This window comes from Battus philenor, unplaced genomic scaffold (genome assembly GCF_028537555.1).
Source record: "Battus philenor isolate CCGP_79_NKW_IND1 unplaced genomic scaffold, ilBatPhil1.0.hap1 SCAF_19, whole genome shotgun sequence".
NCBI classification, from domain to species: Eukaryota; Metazoa; Arthropoda; class Insecta; order Lepidoptera; family Papilionidae; genus Battus; species Battus philenor.
The window spans coordinates 6,328,467-6,337,103 of NW_027181681.1; the positions used below are offsets into that span (position 1 = coordinate 6,328,467).

General features: G+C 32.0%; 1 long non-coding RNA gene across 1 annotated transcript; it reads right to left on the reverse strand.

The window, feature by feature from the left end:
• Positions 1-201: 201 nt before the first annotated feature.
• LOC137921748 (uncharacterized) lies at positions 202-5,072 on the reverse strand. The gene is made up of 8 exons (XR_011107486.1): positions 4,985-5,072; positions 4,066-4,117; positions 3,460-3,474; positions 2,870-2,899; positions 2,075-2,101; positions 1,494-1,520; positions 1,134-1,151; positions 202-298 (listed from the first exon to the last, which is right to left on the reverse strand). It is a non-coding gene; the product is annotated as an uncharacterized lncRNA (long non-coding RNA).
• Positions 5,073-8,637: the final 3,565 nt, after the last annotated feature.

Sequence of the window (8,637 nt, forward strand, 5' to 3'; positions counted from 1 at the left end):
AAGGCTGAAGGAATAAAAGGATAATAAGAACTCAAACAGTTCCCGCATTGCCTTAACTTTGTGAGCGGCTATACAGTAACTGTGGAGTAGGTTAAACCGATTGACATTATGTATAGCAGGCGGTCAAGGCTCACGCAATTGTTCGGACTTTACCCGAATGATTAATGTCAAAGGTGATGGATATCTTAACAAACCTCAATGTCAAGTTATGTATTAAATTTATTATAGTTTCAAACGAAAACGAACATTGAATAATAAAACTACAAAATCCAATCTGTTCACCGAGGATGGAAGTCATCTGTAAAGAACGATATTATTAATGTAATTATTCAACATATTTTTATTTTGTCTAGGATTTTATAACAACTATGTAATTGATTTTTTATATTGACTATCGCTTTTTATCTGTTGGCATTTACACGTGTAGGAGTAACTAAATAGGAGGAATTCCTTTAGAAGTCTTAGTTCGGTTTCTTTAGTTAATTTACAGATTCTAATACAATTAAATTAGTTTTGATATCATACTGTTTAGTGCTAGATGATATGAAAAAAATGAAATATGGAAACTTAACCTAAAACAGACTGATAGATCTTGCGTAATAACTTGAAGCGTATTAAGTATTAGTGGTTGTAGTATATTAGTAATTGGGGTCGAAATTTTCTCGAGTGGCGACCATGAGTCGGTAAACGTAGCGTGGGAAGCCCCACTGGGTGGGCTAACGATATAGTCAAGGTCGTGGGAAGTGGGGGCAGCGCAGGACCATTCAATCGTGACGATCTTTGGGGGACTTTGACAGACTATGCCTTACAGTGGGCGTAGATCGGCTGATAAGAAGAAGAAGATATATAAGATAGTAGTGTTTCGGATTGGGATGTTCCCTGGGACTTAAGTAACTTTGGCGAATGCTTCATGGCGCAAATGCTTGCTAGAGAAGACTTCAGCTTGTACTTTAACATTCGATCTAAGGGTGATCATCAGAGTCGAATTCAGTTCAAAGGTTTGATATTATAGGGTTATCGTGTAACAGTACCATATAACTATGAAAATATAGTATGGTACTCCTTAATAACTTCATACATAAAATAATTCTACTAGTTTCTAAAATTATTATATATAGCATGATTATACTTACTTGAATCGACGATGTTAACTGAAATAAATAACAAATTCTATTAATATGTTTCCTCACCTTTTTGTTATTAATATAAAATGATTGGAATGTTTGTGATAATACTTAGTGCTTTATTTTAATGATTTGCGGTCAAGCAATATTATTAGCATTACTTTTAAAAATATTAACACATTACAAATCACAATATTTTCTAATAATATACCTAATGGATAGTAATTTTTTCAATAACTTAGTATTAAGTTTAGTTGTTTCGTATTAAGAAAAAGCAACAGGCATTTTCTACGAATGTTTAAATTGATAAACAAAAAGAAAAAATATATTGACAAACAAAAGCAAAATTAAAAATAAAGCTTAACATACCCTGCTGGTCTCCGTCGACAACGTTCACTGTAAAATTTAAAAAAATAATAGTATTATTTAATTATAAATAGACATTAATAAGCAGTGCGTTCGGTATTTAAAAACCTACATACAATTAAGGTTTAAAAGAAGATTTTTGTAACGTAATTATGTTAGTTTATTAAAAAAAAACTTTATATTCTACACTTTGTTGACCGTGAGATTTTAAATCTTCGTCTTCTTGTCATGTCTCACAGAACCAGAGAAAGTCTCTTGGCAACAAACTTGTGCTGCTCTACTTTAAATTGTTCAATATGAATTTATTTATTAATTTAATATTTTATTTATTTTAATTAAATATGCAGAAAGCCAAACATAATATATGTTTATATAAGAATTGCATAACATTGGACAAATTTGTATTTATTTAAATATAAATTATTTTTATATATTTGCCTGTTGTAGGCTTTCACAATTAGTCTAGTAATTAAACGATTTCAAGATATAGTTTTATAGGCATACGTTTTATTTAAATATGTTTTATTTTAACTGTTTAATAAAATAACTAATTCTTTATCTTAAATGTATATTACTATACGTACCTTGTTCATCTTTTCCAATTACGTTCACTGCAATTAAAAGGGTATTTATTACAATCATAGATACTTATTTAAAAAAGAGTAAATTACATAGATGATATTCTAAAATAATAACTTTAATATTTATTTACAAAACAACCTTTACGAAAATAAATTATAGAACTATCTAACAACTGCTATTTTAAATTCAATGTTCTTTCACCTCTGCCCAAATGGCATTTGCAGATTCCCGGATTCGTGGCGGCAGGGCGCAGAGAACGCCTAATATATGATCTCTTTCAAGGTACCGAAGCCCGAGGGTTCCCGGAGGAGCATCGGTTTCGGCCGCTATATGCGTGTATATATATATATATATATATATATGTATATATACATATATAAATATATTTCACAAGATTGGAAGGTCGCCGAGCGCGTAAATCGCTTCGGTGGACGCTCCATTGAGTGACTAGGTTCAGGGGCCCCCACGGTAGAGTTCGGTTAGGGCTGTCTATAAAATCCGCATAGCATTCCGACATAAGGGCGTCCAAGAGGGCCGAACCTCTACTTGGCTGGTTACTATTGACTGGCCATTATGACTACTACATCTTCAAAAAGCGTTGGTGATGGAAGAAGTAGGCGGAAGAAAAGTCACCTACGCTTCTTTCTACTATGTTCGGGGTTTGGCGTCCTCTGTGACATACGGTCTGATCTCGTTTCCGATGAGAGCGTATGATAAAGTAATGGTGAAGATGACGGCGAATATAACAATTACAAATCTAAAAGTGGCAAAATGAAATAATTATTTCTAATTCTTACCTGCGCCTGGATCTTCTTCGACAACGTCCACTAGAATAAAAAGGAAGGTCTTTATTTACCGATGTACTGTTTCATTAACATATCTCTGGAACCATAAAGCTTAAAGACTTGAATTTTGGTAGAAATATATTATAGTCAAGAAGGTTGAGGGGGCGGATAATTAGGAAGCTAGGCAACAAAATTTAATATTTCTCTCTATATTTTACGCCATGGAAAGTAGCGGATATCTTGTTTTTATATAACGATGGACAAATCCAACTTATTTGTAAAATGATTTTTTTAAGAATATTACGGTGTGCAGAGGTTGTTTATTAATGGTGGAACTCGCTGTGCGAGTATAATACTCTAGCGCAAACCTCAATTTCCCCTGTAAAATATTCTGTATTAATATGTCAACTAAGAATGATTTGGCTGTACCGAAGGAAACCATTAACACATAGTATAATAAAATACCCCAGTTTGTTCGGATCCGAGTAACTTGTAGACTTGTTCACTTATTATGGTTGCCAATGAATATATTGGCGGAAAATAATTATAATTTAAAGATAATAGTTATTTGTCACCATTTATTTCTCATAAAAAATGATTACCTGAACCGGGCCCACCTGGAACAAAAAAAATATAAATGTTTACCTTAGAATAATAGTTAAATGTTATTTAATTATCCAGAGTAACTGATTTACAATACTGTTAAAAAGCATGAAATTATTTGATGATATTTGTCTTTGATGTATGTAATTATAAACCTGCCTGGTTTTTTAATTTGGTACTCATAACAGCAAATTAGGTTTTTTTTTTATTATTTAGCTGTAGCCTCAGGATTGTTATTTATGTATGAAATTTATTTTTTAACATATATTTTGTAAAATTAACCAAATAATTCTACTAGCTATCTTTTTCACTTTTTTTATATATTAAAGTAAGATACTTGTGCTGTAATGTTATTTTTTTATTAAAACACTAATTATTTATGTGGCTTGCAAATGTTAATAAATATGACAATGAAAATATAATATTTTCATTATCATATTTATTAGTTTTTAACCCTAAATACTTAACCAAATCGTGGCCAAGGATTTCTTTGTTAAATAAATTGCAGTGATTGTTTTGATTATAAAAAGTTTAAATATTATTTATTATATAAAATAAAGATAATGTTTCTCGAGATTCTACTTGTCTTATGATAATTAACTTACCCTGTGGGCGCGCAAATGTCAGCGCAAACAGCGCAACAAGTGCAAAAATAATCTGGAAATAAAGAAGAATAAAGTACAGCATTACACATATTTTGAGTTAGTGTCGAAAATATAGATAAAAATAAAATAATAAGGGTATTTTGTCCTTATAAAAATAACGTTTTTAGTCGTTTTAGTCCCTTTAGTATTTGTTTGGGGTAGGCATTAGCAGTAGGTATAACAATGGCAAATAGTGCAAAAAAACTGAAACTCATTGTCGCAAATACGCTTCACTTATACAGACGTTTGAGATTTATTTACATATCTTACAGCAACCCTGGATTCTAGAAGCAACAACATGGGAACGTTCAATGGATAAAGAATTTGCTGGAGCGATGAAATGGTAACAATAAGGGGAAAGGAATAGAGAAGCAAAGCGAAGAATAAGGAAAATCGAACTGAGGTGGAGGAGACTTTTACCCAGTGCTTTGGTTCCAATGATAGAGTAGCATATACTGTAGAAAAGTTTAGGGAACCGTGTTTTATTAGTAGTTATAAATAAAGACTTATTGTTATTGATGGACAGACGACATTTAGTTAAGGTAGCAGATACACGCTGGAGGCGGGCAGCGCAAGAACGATCATCGCGGGGATCTTTATGGAAAGTCTACCTTGAAGTTGGCTTGTGTTGGTTGACATTGTGTTAATAATTATTATGATTACAGTAATGTTTCTCCTTGCCAACTACAATGGATAACTGCAACGATATCTTGCGGTTGTTGTATAACTTTATCTACGTAAGACGACTCGTAGTGTCGCAATAATTAAGAAAGCAAGCCAGATGTAAACATATTCGCATTTAAAATAAATCGGAAACTTAAAATCGATTGAAAAACTGTCTACCGAATTTTGAAAAATCTTTAATGTTAATAATACTTACAGTAAACTTCGACATGTTTGCTTTTCAAGATGTCTACACGACTAAACAATTTGCTTTCGTATTCCGAATGTTTTATACTTAATCTAATATACGTACTTACAAAAAATGAATGACATTCCACATTAGATAACCTATGATCCATGATATTTTTGATAAACGGTCACTGTATAGGCCTATGTTTTTAATTTTTTTACTCTCAACTTCAATAAATCGGAATATTCTCTTTGAATAAGGTATATTAGTAATATTAAAAAAATATTTAAACTGTATATTTGGTATTTTCACATGTTATATTTTTCAAGAATTCGGTAGTAAGTGGCACTAAGTGGCAAAAAGAATATCTTTTGTAACTCGTTTGTAGAAATATTGTTTAATTAAAGATGATATGTTTAAGACGATTTAATATGACTAACTATGAATACCTTTAAACATTATTACTTGTTTTACGTTAGAATTAGACCCTTGGTGGGGCCTACTATGTAAACTTTTTGTATATAAATTAAAGCATCTGTGGCAACTTAATGTTATCGCTCACTTAATATTGAAAGTTGAGAAAGTTGAAAAGACTCTTTTACGCGTGCTCCTTGAAGACACATGACGCACGCTACTGTTCATCCTCTTGAAACTTGTTTTAGAGCAGTAGAAATTCCTATATAATAAATGCACAAAGTGTTAATTATACAATATTGTATCCCTAGAATTGAATATAAGAATAGAATCGAACCAGTGACCTAACATTGCAAGTCGCATTCCTTACCATTGGGCTACCGCTGCTCTTGTTGGGTATATTCATAGTTTATTTAAAAACAGAAAGCGACGAGTTGTAATAAATTATGTAAGAAATGTTTTTGATTTTCATTAATGACTTTTAATTTAAAATTTCTGAATGACATAATATTATTATAGTAAGAAGTATTTGTGAAAAAAATATTCATTAGATTGTCAATGACCAGATTATTATTTGTTATAAAAATTGTATTTTTTTACAAAAGAATTAATAATCTATCGTTTATTACAAGCCTTGTTCTCTAACACATGTTTAACATTGCTGGTAATTTAACTTGATTTTAATCGATTTATATAGCTTAGTGGATGATAAGTTAAGCTGGCAGCGAACAGGCCACATAGCGCGCTGAGCGGACCACGGAGGCCTGAAGGAACTGAAGTGGAGACGACGAATCGGCAAGCGCAGTGTCTACGTCTTTCGAACCTCCCCAAAAGGTGGACGTGCAACCCCGTAAATGTCGTTGGAAGGTGCCGAATGAAGTTTTCTTGGATATCTATGTGGGAAGCCTATACCCAGCTAGGGGCGTCTTGTGGCTGAGATCATGAATATAATTGCACTATTTTGTTGCATGTTTTATCACCCGTTACATTTCTATTCCTTTCTTGTTGATATTCCAGTCATGCTAACAAATAAAAAAATGCAATTCAATGTTAGGTTTATTGCAACCAAACAGTGACTTGTTTTATTAGGTTATTCAAATTATTATCAAACGTTCTTTTTGAATATCGAGTTCTTTTTACTAGTAGATATATTACGATAAAGGTGCCGTCAAACAGTAGCGCGTATGTGTTATTGGGTTCTAATAAGTTTTACAGCAGTATAAGGTATTAAGTCTATTTGCGGAATTACGAAGGTTAAGTTAATGTTATGTAACCCAGTGAAGCGACGCACTGTAATGGGCAAGATGTAACACTTAATGATACGTTAACGCAAGCATCTTTACGTATATTAGTTTTTAAAAAATATTTAAGTATTTATTTCAGTCTACTGAGATGTACTAGATTCGTCTTGATTTATCTTCACAATGTTTATTAGTAGTAAAATAGTTTTTTTGGGGGCTCCCATTATAGGGGATCTCTCGTTCCACCCCCATTTTGTTAGGAACAGAGTTTTAATTCCTTTATTAAATTTTTCACTTCATTTTTATTATTTTCAAACTCTTCTTCCATTCTTCAATATCCCTATCATCCTGTTCTTCAATTCATAATTACGTCAATATTTCTCTTCCGCTCTAGTATCCTTTCGTCTATCCTCAATTACTGCAGTTTAGTTTATTTATACAATTTATATACACCACATCTTTCTTTAGTTAATTTTATTCTTATACCTATATATCACAGTCATAATAAATATCATAATGGAGGCATAGAGTATAGTTACAGGAATTCACTGCTGCACATAGGTTTCCTACGTAGATTTTTAAAAGGATCGGTTGAATGCAGTCTCCTTCTGGGGTCTCTCGAGGAACTTGACAAGCCGGTTCGTGATTTCTTCAGAACCTCAAGGTTTCAGCGGTTATTTGATCTATTCTATGTTCCCTGCTTACTGTTACTTCAACTTACCAAACCACTACACTCATTCCTAATTCGTTCGTTAAGGTTTATGTGTCTATTATTTATTTCTCGATGACATAACCAATCGCAACCGTAAAATAGCCTTGTCATTGAATGACTTTCGTTGGGTGTCAATTACTCGTGTTAGCATAATTTGTGCATCGTATGCAGTTAATATATTTATACGATAACATTACGTACAATGTTCTCAACAATTAATATGCGTTTGCTATAAATTTTGCACGTTGCTGAATACATGAAGCTAATGTGCCATATCCATAAAATGTTTTTGGTATTAACCGTGTATTGCAAATAGAGTATTCTCATTAGTTGGACCGACAATGTAGTCAATTTTGTGGGAAATCATGAATGCATAAAGCGGAAGACCGGTCTTTGTCGCGATTTTGGGGTAGGCCTATGGCTTGTAATGGCCTTGCAGTAGTAGAATTATGACAGCAATAGATTTGCCTGTTGCCTTACATTGCGGCCATAATAAATAATTTGATTCAATTCATACTGTAGTAAAACACGGTTGTTAACCAATAGGGTAATATTTAAATAATTATTTATAAAATAAATGGACATAATGAAACAACTTATCACATAAAATTTAATCTGATCACATAAGGATCAGTTTTAACATTCCCATATTATGAATAATACACTAATGAAAGTAGAAAGAACTCCAAAGTGTGGTTTTTGCCATAATAATACATAAGAGGTTTCGGCAATGATTTCCTTGAGCATACATCTTATGACATTACCATTCTCCAAAATGTTAAAATGCCAAAGTTATGGAAAACGTACATACTATTCCAGTATTGTTGAACTTGTAGTGTTTTATAAAATTAAAAACCTTAACCTTGTGACCTGTGCACGCCACGCCTTGTTTTCCACATTTATTCTATAAATTTGAAGATTACTTTGCATACTCTACTATTTTCATTTTATTATCCTGGTTAAATAATACGAGCCCCGATGCAAAATAGTTCGTCTAGTAGATAGATTTTTTCTAACTTAATTATTTTAGTCCAGTTACCTAAACAGAAAAACTGTTCTGCCATCTCGTGTTTCGTTACTTATGCACTCTTTAATATTATTATTTAATAATGTTGAAGAATGAATGAATGATTTCAATTTCAATTTCAATGAACTATTTCAGCCTTTTAAGTTAAGAGATATCCTGATTTTAAGTCGAGTAAATGGTAAGTAAAACAGGGCATCTAGTTGATAATGGATGCAAAAGAGTTCGTCTATCATTGAGCTAGTTACAGTTTTTCCTCCTTTCAATTTATTTTTTAAAATTTAAGATT